Consider the following 18,918-nt stretch of genomic DNA (forward strand, 5'->3'; position numbering starts at 1 on the left):
GCTGGACCAAGCCAGCTGGATTCCATAAAGGCCTCAAAGCGGCCTTTGCACTCTCTATAAAAGCCACAGGATTTAAGCAACGACAATGTAACCTCTATATATTCTAAATACTACATGATTAGAAAGAGGGGAAGTTAGATAAGCAGAGCAGAATATACCAAACAATTACAGACTTACAAATACAAGCTGTGTTTGAACTGAGAACAATGGCGGCTTGTAAATAAATGCTATGATTGATATACTATTGAAGTATGAAGAGGAAGAAAGAACATATTTAGCTCAATGACTAAACAAACATTGAAACATTTCTAATGGCATCCAGAGGGTGAAACAGACTTGTTTGTTTGCTATGTCAGGGTAATGGTCTCAGTCAAGTGGACTAGTGTTGATATGTTCTTTCTTCTATTATTACTTTTCTACATTTTAGAGGATTGGATCGAGAGAGAGTTTGATAACGGCATTATAATACAGCCCATTACTACCTCCTTACACAAGTTGTAGCCTAGTTAATTTCAAAATAAAAGCGTCAACAATATTTTGAATTTGGCTTGGTGATATTTTCAGGTCTCAGTACCTGCTGTGGTTGAAGCTGTGATCTGTACGTTGACAGGAAGCAGTCATTGCTGTGGTGTTTGTGTGCCACTTCCCACAAATAATGTAGTAATCAAACAGTGTAACTATGCAGGGGAGAAGCATCTTTGTTTTGATTTCCACAGCTTCTGTCATTTCAACGATCTAGTTTTTGTGTAATCAGATAGTTGTATTAAATCTGAAATATATTGCAACATTTAGTCCCAATGGCAAAACAGCTGTGCATCATCCTTGACTTATGACTTTTATGTTCATAGCTGGGGGAAAAACACTATCAAATACAAGAAATACGGTTTGTGAATGAAGAAAGGTCAAAATGATCTTCTCATTTTGAACTATGAACTGAATCATGTGTCATTAATATATTGACAATTAACAAACTATCAGCATCTGGTACCGATTCAAATAAGCTTAGCACATAAATAATAATAAAACCTTATAATGTCTTCCCACTGGAGGAGCAGGTCCATACACTGGCTTGTTTTGCTTCAAACTGTGACCATTGACTCCCTGATATCAACAGCTCCTGGTGCTGGGCAGCCTCATCAAGCGCTAATGGTCTCTTTTAAGAAAATACACTATGTCTGAGGATCTACTGGGGGAGGAACACCTCAAGCCCAGTGCAAGTCATTTGTTACCAATCATGTTAGCAAGCTCTAAGCCCCCCACATCTTTTTCTCAACACTTTAAAGGATTGACTGATATAGCTTTTGATTGAGACATTTCATTCACCAAATGTCTAATTCAGAGACAGACAAAAGTGTAGTTCTGCAGTCCAACATTTTTAGTTGGTGCACAACGTGGACCAGAACATCTCATCTAATACTGGCCCAAAGTGCTCTGCAGGCAAGAAATTGCAACATCATGTCAACCTCTTATTTAGAAACAATTCAGGTGTCAAAAATAGCTGTATTTACAAAGGTCATAGACTTTAAATCTGATCTGAAACTGGAGGAGTGTCAGGAGCATTCCTGAGACTGGTGGGTTTGAATTTGAGAGACTCATTCTGGACGGCTGGCTTGCATGTGCCCTCTCTTTCCTTGTCGTCTCAATGCAATCATCAGGAAGATTGTGTGTGCTTTACATGATCTAATATACTGTATCTACATGGTTGACGCTTGACATGAATGATTTGTTCTTCTACCCTTTCATCCTAATGTTAACACAGCTACTTGAAGCCACAAATGTCTCTACATCATGAGACTTTCCCTACAACAAGCGGTAACGCATTTAAAAAAAACTGTCTCCCCTGCTGTCCATGTCAAAATGTGTATAATTGCAGCAGAGTGAACATGTCGTGTTTGCATTGTGGGAGAGCAAGTCTGTACTTAGCATGTTGTTTTTAGCTGGTTCTATTGTCTTCCATGTCTGGGCCCATTTGTCTCTGGTCTGACTGGTCCACATCAGTAGGGAACGAAGCGGAGCAAAGTGTGTGTGACAGCTGCAGGCCCGGTTCACAGGACCACTGTGGCCCACTCTGTCACACCAGCCAACTGAACCCTCAACTGCAATGAGGAGATCCATGGTGAGACTTTTGTTTTTTGCTCCTTTTTCTTGTCTATGTAACATAAATATTAACGCAAACATGTGCAGCAAGTACCAGAAAAAAAAGACAGAAAAGATGCAACTTTGTAAACGTAAGAGAGAACGAGGAGCAGTCGGGTGTGGTGGCCACAGAGTGGGCTGGAAGTGCTCACTGGAGTTTGAGGTGATCCCTGTCAGTGTTTGACAGTGAGGTCAGGCTGAGTCCTCCACTGTTTATCCAAACTGCCAAGCTGAGAGTTGGTACAGGTGATTGTCTGACCCTTGGACCGAAAACTCTTCATTTGCCTGCTTCCTTCTCCCCTGTTTACTGATACTGGGCGATATCTTAAAACCTTTCATTGAATTCATAGTTGCTAGTAGTTATAATGCAGATGTATTGTATTTACCACACTCTGCTTACACAGTAGAGCATAGTATAGTCTTCAAACAAACCGTTATCTATCCTTTTATTTTAGTATTTTGCTCATCTTGTTCAAAGTGGGCTGTATTCAATCCCAGAATGCACTGGGTGAGAAGAAGTGAAATACCCCGGACAGGTCGCGAGTCCATCTCTATCTAAGTCAGTAAGAAAAATAGAGTTATACCCACATCCATACCTGTGAGTTTCCTGTTCATCTGACCCATGCAGTATATCTGCTCCCAGAGGAGATCCACATAAACACTGTGATTATCATTTATGTTGTAAATACTACCAATGTCTGTACATAACATGGATGGAAATCACCATCGTGGGTTGCTTTATTAGGTGACGGTTTTCTCATCATGACATTCAATATGATGTGAATACAGGCTAACCACTGAGTCAGTGTGAAAATCCCCAAAAAGCCAACACAACAAATAGAAAGCTGTCCTGCTAATATTATATGAACCAAAATGGGAGTCTATTAAATTTGTCCGTTGTGTCGCATAGATGTGAATGTCCAGCATGATAAAACATCAGAAAATTAGACATTGAAAGTGAAAATAAGAATACAATTGTTAAAGGATAAATATGTATATTAGTTTGACAAGATTATACTGTTTATAAGAATACCCAACAGAGATCAAGAGAAAATGACAGCGTGGTGGTGTATTATTCAGTGCATGGAAACATACCAAATGTATCCACCCCGGCAATATGTGACTATAGTAAATATCATATTCATTACTGACCCCAAAAAACAGCAATAAACTACAAGGGAACTAAGCAAATATGTGAATTCACTTTCGTGTGAATTTACTTGTTGGTGGATGTACTGGTTGCCAAAATTGGCCTTCGTACCATATCATTCTTTCTTACAGAGCTGTAGACATGTTTGCTTTTCATACTGTTATCTCCCAACAACAAATAATCAACTTATAAGTCACTTATTTTGTTTAAATTCAAGCGATTTAAGTGTTTAAGGGATCTTTGAGAACTGTTTTTACGCGGCAATGATGGGTGTGGCGTCTAGGTCTGTGTCCCATTGTCTCCCTACTTGACAACACAAACTTTTCCAAACAGCTGTATTAGTTCATAAGATAAAGGTCTCTTATAATACTGCGAGCCATGGGACACCATCTGATTCTGCTGACCACTATTTTTGTGTTGTTGCATCGTTTTGTCCCTAAACTGAAATGCAGGGGTGGGGTAATTTGTTTCTGTGTGTTCATTTGTTCATATTCACATCTATCCATCACAAACAAAACCTCAGACACCACTGATTTGAGTTTGAATGGGAATTTCTCATCACTGCAGTGCTACAAATACAAATGAAGGTGATATATTTGGGACCGGCTGGCCCAGAGGTGGACTGCATCATTCGGTGAAGGCATGTTCACTTTTACCTGCTGTTGTTCCTGTAGTCAAGGTGAATCACAACATGGAAAGGACGTTACCTTTGAAGTAACTAAATTACAGTTATAAAGGTAGCTACAAAGGGAATGCCAATTACAAGTGTGTGTCAGCAAGAGCAAGAAGTCTGACTTACAGCACTTTAATGTGTGAGTTTTTTAAGCACCTCAGAGGTGCGTTCAAAATGAAATTAGTATCAGTCACTAACCAGCCCAAATTAGCTGCTTTTGTTGCCAATTATTTAAGAGGAATGTTCAAAGTCATGAGTCAAACATCGAAGCAGCCTTAGCATAGATGGAAATTTAATATGATAGTTGATTAAAGGTAAAGTCTAAAATTAGCAGTTTCCAAACAAAAACTGTCATCAACTTTTCAAAGATGATATTCACAGCTGCATTGGCATTTGGAAATCACTCATTGGAGGCCTGTATCCAAACTTAACACGCGATGACATAAACGCTGGCACCACAGAATCCTGGAAAAAGTTATATGGTGCGATAAGTCGTTTTCACCTACATGTCGACCAGCATGGTGTATCTGTAGCCACCCCATGCCAGGCATTATGGTCTGTTGTTACCTTCGCATAGCAGTGCAATGCCAAGATGTATGAATGGTTTTCACAGGACCAGGTGCACCTTTAGATGCATTGTTCGCTCAGTGTGTTCAGAGATGGCAAAGCCCCCATTCACACAGCTAAACAAATTCAATAGTGGTTTCAGGAACACCAGGGTGAATTCCAACACCTTCACGGTCAAATCTCCTCATCCACATGGCTCGGGACTTGCATTACAGCATTCCTCTGAGAATTGAAGATGTTAGAAAGGCTGAAAATGGCTCCAGTCCTTCTGAGGTAATTGATACTAGTAGGTTCTTTTGTTGTTGTTCTCTGACTGTAGTATCAGTGTAGAAAATAATCAAAACGTTATTGTGTAGGGAGAAACACACCTCCACTTTTGAATAGCCCACAGGCCTCATCGAAGCAGAGTCCTGAACAAAAAAGTGAAATAAAACCAGGGGTTCTTACAAAACCTGGAAAAGGTGAACGCAATGTGTTAGTGTTAAGCACAGCTGCCATATGTAGACATTATATGCTAAATTAAAGACAGGTCTCGACTGCTTTTCCCTGCTCTCCTCTTTTTCTGAGCTTTACCGAGAATGACCGAAATTCCTCGGACATCCTGTAAAGCCATCAACCTGATTTCCCCTCATGTCAAAATGTAATGGGTTGTGGAATACTGTAGCATAGCACATCCAGGCACTGAGAAAACACTACCTCACTTAAGGCATGAATAGCAGTGTAAGCAACTTTGTGCTACACCTTGGCAAAAGTAAGAGTGGAGACACACGCTGCGTTACGTAATACTGAAATGAACCAAAAAGTTCATCTTTAAGCGGCAAGATGAGGACCGACACTATAGAGCAATGGATTGGAGGAAATAAACATTGACGCCATGACATCACACCTCCTTCCATTTGTATAACATCTTATAAATGGGTTTGTGCAGCTCTGCGTGATCTATTATTGGTGAAATCACTAAACATAGAGCATGCTACTAAACTATCAGTTGGAGGGAGCTAACACAGCTGGGCCATGTGCTACGTGAGAGGAAAGTGAGACCTGTCTTCACCCAGAATATATGTGTGTGTTAGATCAAAAAATAAATTAGCACCGTTGCAAACACTCTTAATGAGTCACCAGCTGGGAAGTTAAAACAGACGGGGGTTACGCTAAATATAAGCACAAGACCATGAGATAAAAATACAGTATGTTGCGTTAGACTGTGAAACGAGACCAGTGGTGAAGCCTCCAAACCACAATCCTCCCTGCTGATGCTCAGCTCTTCCCGAAAAGCCAAATAACGAATGACAAAGCCCCTCTGTCACAATATTCAGGTCACTCTTTCATTACCATCCTTTATCTATCTGAGAATATCTACTGTATCATGAGCACAGCTGATGTGATATTTTTGTCATGCAAGCAGATCAAGTAACAGAGCGCTTGGTCTTGTGATGATAAGAATAATAATCACATTTAATTGCCTACGTCTAGCATTTCAAATAACTCATCCAGGGAAAGAGGAATCCTTGTTACATTAATGGACAGTGTTGCAAATAGATGTAGCCCCATTTATTTACATGTATGAATGGTTTTTATTAGATATACAGTATGACATTACAAGTTCACTTCAATTGAGTATCTTTGAGGTTTTATTTAAATTGAGTACTTGAGCATCACTTCGTCATCTGTCAATTACTAGTTTGAATTTGTCAGTATTTTTCAACTACATCAAAATGTGCAAACTTGTCATAGATCCCGATTACTGTATGAAAAGCAGAAGGAATACATTCACTGTCTCAGTTTGTATTACTTGATATTTCATTGCCAGAGAAACTTAGATATATATACAGTACAAATATGTACTTTGACATTAAAAAGTTATGTAATATCTTAATTGTATGGCAAGGCAATATGTGATAAAACCGATACATGATAAGTTAAGATAACAATAAAATATTCATGTCTGTATTGCCTGGGGTAGAAACCGATCTGTCACTTGAGAGTTAAATATAGAAGACAGGGTATTACACATTGTACTATGGTTTACTTAATTCAACAGTGTATTTTCATCTGGTTCCAAACGGGATGCACAGTCATATGGTAAGAAAGTATGAAATTGTGTAATAATAATGAGATAAACTCTTGCTTGAAAAGAAAACAGTAGTTCTGATGAGAAATTGTCCCTGCCTGAAAGCCTTATGAATGTCCCATGATAGAAGAGCCATCTGTTTGCCAAGTCAGGAAATGGCCATGCTGTTTTGATGAGACAAACATCCATAGAAATTCAGCATTTCTGCAGGGTGCTAATTTGTCATGCCCCGCCACAACATGCACAATGTATAGGAGGCGATCCAATCTCCTGCCGGCTCCTGGGGTCATTATGAAAGGAAAGATCACAGCAATATAGACATGGAGAATGAGGTGGATTCCTGCATTAAGTGGATGAGGCCCTCCACACTACAGCACTTGGGTTACACTACAGCCTACTACACATATGGAGCTCTTTGTCCCACATTCTCTCAGTTTTTTTATGACAAAAAAAAAAGAAACTGACTGTGTCAGCAAAAAACTACGTCCAATCATGGACCATGTAGCTCTCATTGTCAGAGAGCGCTCATCATGACATGATGCCCAACGGTCTTCGTTGATTGTTGGGCGCAGTCAAATAACTCTGCAGGAAATGTTTTCTCTCTGCTCCAACAGTATAGATAGTCCTAAAAATAATTCCAACGGCTTTCCTCAACTCATCATCATTCTGGTGCAGCACAATGTCTCCATCTTTCCTTCGCAGTGGTGATCCCGGGACGTCTAGCTGACACTGGACTCCATGCGCTGCCTGGGTTTCTGTGGACTCGACATTTTCCAAAGATAACATGGGCCAAAGATTTCCACTCACGGGCAGGCTGAGGCCCTGCTGAGGCAGCCTGCCTCATGTGGAACAGACAAAAAAGAGTTGGCTCAAGACGTCTACTAAGATCCATAGCGCTGTACTGTGTGATATGCCTGGAAGGTCTATAGTTATTTACTGTAGAGATAAACAGTGTTCTTAACTGCACTTACAGGATAAAGAACCAGACACAGGATGCTTTGCTGGCTTGATAACATGACACCGTAGGTGAAGGCTAATAAGGATGTTATCAAATACAAAGAAAATACAAAACCAAGTGCATTTATGTCCATTTCCTCATCTGAGTATAACTCTTTACTAATTGCAACTGTTCCCCAATAACTCCTTGTTTCACATAGACGTACATGCCGGTGATATATTGTCCCTTTTCTATTCTATTCAGAGGTTAATTGAGATTTCCAGGGAAGACGTGTCCCTCTGAGAGGGCCTGGAAAGCCCGGCCTGGCGGTGTGCACAGTCATACACCACATGACGTCCTAGCAGGGGAACATTCCTCCATGTCTTTTTCTCTCCCTCCAAAACCATCTTTCTCGATTTAGAAACGGGAAAGTAGTTTTGCACAAAAATACGGGGCAGCAGATTAATTCAAAGTCAAGCCATAAAAAACCTGATGCATGTGAAGTGTCCCAGACTGGGAATAAAGTATCATTTGTCCTACTCAGGAACTTTCCACAGGACGAAACACATGAGACTGAATTCCACTTAACCTCTTTCTCCTGTGTGCCAATGAAAAATATAATTTAAAAAATGGTTGAAAGTTTAACATTGCCATACAATACCATTACCATTACCGAACAGAATATATCTAAAAAGAGTAGTTATCTACAGTATGTCCAAAAGTAGTGTCTTGGAAGAATCAAGCCAACTAATGCCAACTAAACAGCCTTTTTTAATGATTTTATTTTCAGCTATGCCCTAGTAAACATCACAGAGGAGAGCAGAGGACTGGAATGATGTCATGCTTTTAGCATTCAATGAGGATACAGGAGCTGGGATTGTGTCTCTTCTCCATAAATCATTTAATGTTGACAGGAGGTGGTCCTTTAGTCCCTCAGCCCGCCCCCGCCGGCTGACCTCAGGGGTGACAGCTTCCCTCAAGTGTCAACCCAAACAAAAACGGGGTGCAGCCAGCCCCCTTAGCCGGAGCTATAGAGGTCACACAGGCCTGTGCCAAACCAGCCCTTTCATCCTATAGCATTTACAGGATCAGCATCCGAGAACACAGGCATCAAAGACAGAGAGACAGAGTGTGTATGTGTGTGAAGGAGAGAGAAACAGAGACAGACATGACCTCTATTGCCCTTAATATGTGTGCAACTCATGTGTAGGAGGGTGTGGGATAATCCTGGTAAACTGTGCGGTGGGGGTCTCCAGGTGGCCCAGAGGGTTAGCCAGGGTTAACCCCAGTTGACCCTGGCTCTCTGCTGTCAGAAGTAAGAGATCAAACCTTAGCTTGTCAAGGAAACCAGGACAATGTGGCATGTCCCTCATGTAATACAGTCTCTCAAAGGAGCTGAAATAGGATATCTTTTCATTATGTAAACGAGCATCAGGAATACATAAAATCCTAGACTTTGTTATGAAAGCAAGTAGTTGTGAGAGCTCTCCTCTGTTTCTGCAAGTATAAAATGGCATGAAGGCAATATGGGATCATGCCCAAACTAACTCTTATCATTGTATGCCAAGTTTGAAGAAAACACCAGTTGTATTTGTTCCAATAAAGTGAAATGATAGTGTCTGTCTTAGGACAAGTCTCGGCAGAGGCACATGTCTGGTTGGCAGGTTGAGCTTTAACACTTCCTCTAAATGCTGAGACACAAAAGTGTCAGATGGCAGCACATGGCAGGGTGCTATAGTGTCGTTTTAGGTGGAGTCTAGATGACTGTTTGGGAGTTAGAGGTCACAGTCTAGTTGTACTGATCAGTAGGAAGTGGAGAAAACATATCTTGAAACTATGTAAATGTTTTGTTTTGGTCAGACATCCAGGAGAGGACTTAAGACACTGAAAATGTGGATGTTGTCTGAAAATATGATATAAGTATGAGTTTGTATGTTGTGTTTTTTACTTAATGTCCAGGCTCTGAAATTTGACAATTGGGAGAAATTAAGGGATTGCGAGTAAAAGCTTTCCTAGCACCATAAACATGTTCATTCACGCGTCTCCCTGGAATCTGGCTAGTCTGATTAAAATGTGGTAAATGTGTTTTTGTATGCAAAGAAGTCTGACCTCTCACCTGCAACAGGGTCCCTTAGGGACAAAGCACAGCAGACGACAGCTGTCAGAAAGCAGGTATTTACACAGATTTAGCATGCGTAGACAGCCATGTTGTGTCAATTACAAAAAAGTTCACATGCCTAATGACAGTCTGATGTTTCTCTGAATCTAGTGGTCTGATGTTTCTCTTTCTCATAAACAGATGAACAGAAGAAACCATACTCTTCGTCCTCCGTGACTCTGTTCCAACACAGCTGCTCCTGTTGCCGGCACTCAGCTGCAGGAGTGGAAAGTTGGAAGGGAGTCTGGGACATATATGGTTCATGATTTTTTTGCCAAAACAATTGCTCACCATCTTTGCCACATATGGCCCAGTGGTCTACTGCATAAAGGCTATGAATGGATTCTGCACTCCCTGCATCTCTTGAGAGAAAAATAAAAAGTGCCTCTGCCATTGCCTCTACCATAACACATCCAGCATCATGTTTGATGATTGTCAGCAGACATTCTGGATCTGAAACCTTTTTTTCTCAAATTAGTACTGGATTTAGGAATACGGGTAACAGAACGCTCACCCTAGGTTTCTTGTTATGCCACTGGTCCAGACTCAAAATGTTATATTATATATATATATATGTTTTATATTAATGTTTATGTTAATTAGATTGTTAGAATTTGTGGAGTGGCCTTGAATCTTGTTACTTGCATTTATCATCCTCACTCAGCGTCAACTTGTGACTCCTCCTCCTCTTAGAGACCAGGCTCTAAAAATCTTACACATGACCATTTTAATTAGTTTACAGTTTCTGAGGCCAAATCACCTTGGATGCAAATCTATAGAGCCAAGCTGGAAATACTATAAAAGGTATTTGCACATGCAGTTGCATATGGAAAGTTACTTTTCATTTGCCGTTTCTTATTCAAGTTTTTTTTCTTTACAGTTTAGAGAGTGAAAATAATAAAACCTGTAAAAAAAGATGCTACTTTTGTAAAAGCTCATTTCTGTTGTGTCAGTAAGCTCTTGATTGGGGCTTTTGATTGTGGTGGCATTTCAATGCATTGCATGATATTTAAAGGTTGCCCCGTTTACTTGCTCACCCCCATCTCTGAAAAGTTGATATCATATTCAAGAGCATAATGTAATCCATGTTATTGAACAGATGTTTGTATATTGTATCCACCCCCTGCATGTAGTATTAATGTGTGTGTGAATGGTAAAAACTGAATGAAGCACATTACTGCCTCTCTTTGCTTTGTGTTGCAACTTGCCGATACAAAAGGCATTCATCAGAGAACAGCCACTGATGTCATTGAATTCTGAGGTCCAGACACTGGGAGAGATTCAAACATTTTTCACATATCCAAACGCAGAGATTAAAGGTTTATACTCAGGCTTTTATCTTATAAACAAGAGGCCTAAGCAAAACATGTTAGTGCTTTGTGTGTTCAATGATCCTTAAGTGACACTGAGAAAACCACCATACAGCACATATGAATAGATCTGAATGGATCACAACAGTGTCTGACATATTGACTGAAAGACACGATTTAGCTTTAACCACAACAATGATGTAAACATGGCTCACAACTTCAGGATCACTTTTTGTTTATACCAATAGAGGTTTTCACTCCTCTTTATAACACAGACTAAGCAAAAGCAGACAATGTTTATTTTACTCTCACCACAGAGTAAGATTGGGTAAACTGCTTGTTCAATTGTAATTAGTTTGGAGTTTTTCACCACAGAATTTGACAATTCCTTGTTGAATTTGGGAACGTTCTCCACTTGCAAATTACCGCTGCTGCAGCTATGTCATTTGTGATAAAAAAAATGCACCCTAAATTCACACGTTCATATGCTTTTCCTGAGCGTTCTGCATTGGTAAGAAGCTTCACTACTGTGTGCGACATGCGTTTCATATAACCTCAGTTTTAGATAGTCATCCCAACTGCCCGACATGCCTGAACCGATTAAGTAGGCTCTTAGTCGACATGCACACAAGGCATTGAGGCCTCTTCTCTTTTCCCCCCTATCTACTGTATGGCTTTTTTCTTCTGCTTCAAAGAACATCACAAAGGTTGTCCAATCTTCTCCTGCTACGGCCGCTCTAAGTGGTCCCCTTCAGAGTCATGGTGGGCTGCAAGAAGAGATTCTCCTGGTGCTTGAGCTCTGTATTTCAAAGGGCTCTCCAATCACCCAACAACGTCTGGAATGGAGGTGGAAGTATTTCAGCTTCAGTTGCGCCCTTAATTAAAAGCCAAGTGAGAACACTATGTCTACTTTTGTAAATTTGATTGCATAAAATGCATCAAAACGTGGTTTAATTGCACCGCAACAGACAGAATCCTTCATTGTGATCTTTATGTTTGCCAAGATAAGTCTTAATATCTGTCATATATATATATATATATATATATATATATATATATATATATATATATATATATATATATATATATATATATATATATATACATATACATATTTCTTTATTTAACGTTGCTGTTTCATCATTTTTAACTGCATTGTTTTTAACTGCAATGTTTGGAAAAAGGTGAATATAAATGAAATGACAGTGAAAAGGCTATCATGTTTCATTAAAGGCCACAGTATAAATATTACTCATCTCACTTACACTAGCTCTAAAAATAACAACTGCAGTTTTTACTTGGCCTTGAACATGTTTGAAGCTGAAAAAGAGAAACAGATACCGGATGACCTCGCTAATATTTACAGTGGATCACAATATGGTAGAATATCCATAATCGTTCCACAGCTGTTTATCGTGCCTCCCCCCATCTGGGCGTCGACACTGTTGCGAACTAGACCACGAGTAGACGGCCTTCAAATCATTAGCACATCACCACAAATTGCCACAGACTTTCTACCTTTGCCAATGGCTCATGATGGATATGCCTGACGTTCCTGTTGGCCCACAGTCACCACAACACAATGTGAAGCATGGGAATCCAGAGCTACAGCACAGAATGGAGGCATAGAGAGACTAAAAAAGGAGATTGTTGCTCTGTTTCAAATCCTAAATTGAAGCAGCTACTTTTTACCTGATGAAATAGAAACATGAAATATGCAAGGCATGGGAAAGCAGAATGAGGTGGAAGACACAGGGATACTACTCGCCCCATGTCTTTCCTTTAGTGAAATAAGAGAGGGAGACAGCAAGGAGAGCATGGAAGCTACCACAATTGTGACAGTCCCTCCCCACAAAGTTAATGCCATGAACAAAGTATCTCCACCAGTTATGAGTGAGTACAAGAGTCCAGTGTCCAATTCCTACACTGCAAAAAATGACTGTCACATCCCCCTAAACAGGTCATGTCAATCTTTACTTTTCCAGCTGATGTCAGCCCAAAGACTAAATTGATCCCAGCACATGGACGTGACAGAAAATCCAATAAATTCTCCTTCAAGGCAAAACAGCCATTATACACGATGATTCAAAGCTAGCCAGCTGTGGCAACACTACTTGATCCAAGGTGCGAGAAGAAATAACAGCGCTGTGTCATAGAACATTGGATGAGTGACAGCTACTGTAACGACAAACAGAGAAGATATGAAGTGTTTGTGTTCTCTTCAGTATTTCTCATATTTTCCTGATAGATGCGCAGAGGGAAGGAGATGTTTCCTTACAAAGACACTGACATCAAAGCTGAAGGAAAAGAAAAGGAGCCTGCATGACATGTGAGATGGAATTCCATGGCACGCCGTGATTTGGCTGAAGGCCACAGGGTTTACTGAGTTGTTGTTTTTTTTGTCAATACTGGCACTTAAATGCCCATATAGCAGAACCGCAGACCCCAAAGTCAAATATGACAAAGATGATGAATTATGCATCTGAAACTCTGCTAAAAGTTCAGAGACAGATGATAGTCCACTTAAAGCATAAAGGCCACATTCCGTAAAGCATAAGAGACAAAACTAACAACTAGTTTAGTGCTTAAAATCTGATCAACACAAAATAATAGACTGTTTTGATAATTGATTTTTTTCTCTACTTGAATCTACAATGAATCAATTAATCATGAAAACAATTGTCAGATTAATTGAAGAAAAATAAGTGTTAAATATAAGTGTTAAATATTTGAGATAAATGAAAATAACTTTATCTATGTGCTTTCTTAGTCTGCTCTTCTCTGTCCTCTCTCCACTAAGGATACACAGAGAGAGCAAACACCGGCTGTGAAGAGGCACCTCAAACCTCAGCTCTAAACCATCATAGACCCCTGTGTAAATACAAAATAAACAGTTCTCTGCAGACATCAAATAAATGTTGGCTTAAATGAAAACAAACTCAGATTCCTTCCAAATTGTCCTTCCTCCAAGCAGTCAGCTGTTTAAAGTCTGTGGCTACTGAGGTTACACACCTGTCCACTTCAACAAAGCCTGCTCCAGTCTCACAGCAGTGGTAAACCCCACAGTGGTCTGGTTCACATGGCATCCACTCTTAGCGTTTCAACTCATATGTCATGATGTGCCACTTTGAAAAACGATATTTTGTGATAAGCTGACTGTAAAATGTATGTTAAACCAATTTTGAACCAATCACAGGATTGTTCTGAATAGTTTGGCTGGTTGTCAGAAGAAATAATATCATTATTTACTGCACTGAAACTCAATCACGAGGCAATAGGACCCCCTTGTTATCCACAGGAATACAGTTGTGTCCATGCTAACATTTCTCCCTCTATCCTGTAAACACAGCGAGAAAAAGAAATACTCCCCTCTTGGATAAAAACATAGACAGCTCTCTTCTTATTTGGACGGGTGAGGAGCAGCAATGAGGGGCCTTCCAACTGGAACCAGATGGCTCCTTAATATGTGCATGCCTTTGCATGAGTGTGTGCATGTGAACGCGAGCATGTGAGTGTGCTTACAAGAAGTCATGTCGTAGTAGTCTCTAAACGTGTGCAGTATGGGAAGCATTGGAAATGGAAATGGAAAAAGTAGCATTTTAGTTGTGAGGGCACAGGGACAAAATGAGGGGAAACATTGTCCTTTACTGTTGCCCATGAATGAAGCATTATCCTAAACTACGTTGTAATCTCTCTGCATGGGGTTGTTGGGTTCACGGCCAACAGAGAGTATATAAGGAGAGAGGGTAAGTGTGAGGTGAGTGATGCCATCAAACACTGATCTAGTTTTGCTGTCAGCTGTGATTTGAAAAGCAAGACCCACTCCACTACGCTTCTCTTCCTGGGATGTGAGCTGCTTCAGATTTCTCTTATTTGGCACAGTGGTGTTTACGTTGGCCTCCCGGGGTGACTCTTAGTCCATGATCCCATTTTGGAGTCTCTTTATTGGAAGTCAGATCTTCCTCTGTGTCTCATAGGATAATTAGTCCCTGCTTGCTTGGCACCCTACAGTAAAAAAAACATGACTAGAAATGTGATTCGATTGCTTTAATGTGTGTGATAAAAACTGCGGTGCAGCATTGATGATTCTAATTAGGTTCTCTAATCCTGAGGTGCATTGTGACAGTGTTCATACAGATAATAATAACCAGATAATAATGTCAAATACATGTTTTTCACATTTCCCCAGAATAATTGTTTAACTGATGAAGAGAACTGGATATGAGCCAGAACCTTGGGTAACTCTGTTGACTCTTTACAAAATGATAGCAGGCATGTCAAGCTGTTCTTCTTTTTACTAGGTAAGTTAACTACTGGAATTGTTTGTTTTTTATGTGTATTCACAAAACTGCAGATGGCTTTGTACAGATCTGGCAGAGTGTGTGGAAAAGACAGACACTGTGGTTGTGAGCACCACGATAACCCGCAGGTGATCTTATCCTCTAAAGTCAATGTGTTGACATACTACACAAGCATACAGTACACACATACACACACACGCACACACACACACACACACACACACACACACACACACACACACACACACACACACACACACACACACACACACACACACAATACACAAATTAGATAAACAAACATTAAATGATCCACACTTAACAGATTCTCCAACACAGTTTCCAGAGGGAGTATTTACTGCTCATCATCTTTCATCTTAACAACCACAGAGTTTTCAGTTGTCAACCTGAAGATCAAAACTACCAATTTGACCAAATAATATCACAAAAAAAGACACACAAGTCAACAGCAGTCACAATGGATCATGTGCTGAGCCCAGATTATAAGAGGTTGTCAAAGACAAGGCAGATGATCCACTAAGAATGTGTCACCTTTTATTGCAGCTGTCACTTCTCAGCTGAGATCAACGTGGTGACAGATGAACCTGCTCTCAAAGGGGAATAGCAACAAATGTTAGCTTTCAAATGTATGATTTTTACGTGTTTTTAAATGTTTGTAATTTTACGTGTTTTTAAATGTTTGTGATTTATATACATTTGGCTCCAGATAAAAGGAGTTGTATGACTCTGGGAGAGTTCAAGATGGTTTTCTGGAGAAGGACAATGTTATGGGTTAGAGTGGATTTACCACATCAAATGTTAGCCTAGCACTACATACATGTCATTCATTTCCAGAGGAGCAGCATCTGACTGGACATCTGTAATTAACTAAAGAAAAGCTTGTTTGGTGTCCATATTTTGCAAGAGCTTAAAAAACACATATGTCATTTGTCAATTCTTAACTTTAAACATTCACACTATGGTCTCTCTCTGGTTCTCCTCCTGTCTTCAAATCATTCATACCATCACATCACGGCAGCTCAGGCAGCCTCAAAAACAAAACGCATATAAAAAGAGGACCTACTGTACTGTACTTGCGGACAACACTAAAATAAGCACAGGACTGCTTTAATCAGGCCCTGGATACCACATCTAGTCAACCGACAACAATACAGCCCAACCACTTCAACCGTCTGTGGCCAACGCTGACATGCAGAGAGGGATGAGTTGAGTTTATTCTCTAAATCCCAGGCTGGTCAAACAAATATAAACAAAGATCCAACCATTACCGCCACTCGTCTCCTAAATGGCAAAAACACATCCATTCAAAAGTCATTTTCTTTTTCTCCACAAAAGGACTGAAGCATCAATCAAGTAATGTGTATAGCATACAGACAAACACCCGAGGAGCTTCATACTAATGAGACTGCTCTCTGCAGAACACCCAGACATAAACATTTGTATGGTGCCTGATCTGCACTTTTAGTACACAAAGAGTCTGGACTGCTTCCCTGTGTGGTGAAAACAAATCACTGCGCCAGAGGAAGATCGGTACACAGCACCTTATTAGACTATTAGCTCTTTGGGTCAGCACTTTTCTTCCTCCACTGACTCGGATGCAGAGATGTATGCAGAACCATATGTATGTGACAGCTAATGACTATGATTAGGCAAGCCTGGATTAGGTCTGCTGTGGCTCAAGACACATGCACACAGACACACACAGACACACACAGACACACAAACAAACTGAAAACCAGCCCTGTGATGTGAATATTTAGAGAAACCACCAAAACCCGATGACATAAACAAAGTTATGTACTTCTTAATTAAACCTTCAAATACATGCAATGGGAAAACCACATAATAGTGCTACATGACAGAGATTACATACATGATTATAACCAACTCATCACTCATGTTAATGGAGTGCGTAAAAAGGAAATATCTTGACAACGTGGGTGTGCTAACTTGGCACCCAATTTTAAATGAGGATACTGTCAAAATGTCAAATTAAACAAATTACATTCAAACAGCACGGGAAATGTTGAAACAAGTAAGCACCCTTTGGCCTAAAGCTAACACAAGAGTGGTGCTATTAGTTCAAACATGGCAGACTCAAACAAAAGGAGCATCTCTCAGGGATTTCCAGAATCTCTGGAAATCCCTGCGTTAAAGTTAATCTGAACATTTTGTGCTGGCTATTCTCCAAAGGCACTTTATTATAACAGCTTTTTTTGTCATTTCATCACATCTCTTCATTGTTGAAAGACAAAAACCTATGTCCACTGCCAGTAAAAATAAATTAAAAAAACACGGACAATATAGGAGCTTATCTTTGAAGACATTTTGGCCTTTATGAGTTGACAGCATGGACGCGCTCAATCCCTTAATGCAGAGCAAGAGCACAGCCTAAAGACTACCATGCCATTTGTCATTGGAAGACTAACAAATTATCTCCTGTGTGGAGCAGGAAAATCACCCAGTAATTCTCCACTCATGGGCTACAAGGTAAGCCCTCTAGTCAGATAAAATTAGGATCAAATGTCTGGACAAGTTAACAGTAACAGTGACCACCTCGCCTAGAGGAAATAAATCAGCAAGCCACGCGGGCAGTCACTGAGGGAAGCTAAAGAAAGAGCAACAGGTGGCTGTCAACTTATAGAGAAAGAGGGTCATCATCCACTTAGAGAAGAGCAGCAAGTCTGTCTGCCCCTCCACAGGCTCCACTAAGCTAAGCCAAGCAGCAGCAGGAGGAGAGAATAAGGTGAAGCCAGTTCAGAGTACAGTATGTGTGGACAAGGTTCAGCCATATTCAGCATGGGATTGGACATTTCGGGATCTAGCTTTATAAAATCAGGGCGCATCTCCCAACAATAGTATTGACAATAAGAACACAGAAATACAGTCGGAGTAAAACAGACATTTTCGTTTTATGTGTACCGTTGCCACTGCCACTGCAACTAAGGGTGATGTTTTACAGTAATGCATAAAACAAGCAGTAAAGTGGTAGCAATTCAAAGTAAAGGGAGCCAGAGTAAATTAGTAGGCATTTCAAAATGAACGCTTCATCCATACACTCTTTTCACAGCAAAGGAAAGCACACTGCTATTGCCAGATGAGTGACACATTTGTTTGGTTTATTTTCTATAACCAGTGTAACATTAAAGCATCGTGGAATTAGCAAACTGGCTAGCTGGCTAGATGACTAGCATACAGCCGAGAGACTACCCGGGTAACAAGCTAGCCATCCAGCTGCATCAACCCTCTTGCTAGCAAGCCTATTCCATTTCTATAAAGAGAAATGTTGTAAAGTTTGAAAATCAGTCTCAGTTATAGTGTCAAGAACATCAAAGATAAATCCTCTTTGTGATCAACCTGTGCTTAGTAGGCTTCTCTTTCCTATTTAGTCTCACCAATAGTTTAATGAACTGTCATGACTGAACAATATCCGAACCTTTCCATAACATACATCAGCAAGAATAAATAACCATGTATGACTATCAGAGATAGCTCTCAGAGTGACTTCATTCAAATAAAAAATGTCTGGGACTTTGGGTTACTTCTACTGCAATAGAGGAATACAGCCCAATTTAAAATCTGACAATTTACAGC

General features: G+C 40.1%; 1 protein-coding gene across 1 annotated transcript in view; it reads right to left on the minus strand.

The window, feature by feature from the left end:
• Nucleotides 1-18,918, minus strand: part of fhod3b (formin homology 2 domain containing 3b) — a gene marked incomplete at both ends in the record, with an annotated part of 74,461 nt that overhangs the window by 42,271 nt on the left and 13,272 nt on the right. The window lies entirely within an intron of this gene.

The sequence above is a fragment of the Taurulus bubalis genome (genome assembly GCF_910589615.1).
Source record: "Taurulus bubalis genome assembly, chromosome: 12".
Taxonomy (NCBI): Eukaryota; Metazoa; Chordata; class Actinopteri; order Perciformes; family Cottidae; genus Taurulus; species Taurulus bubalis.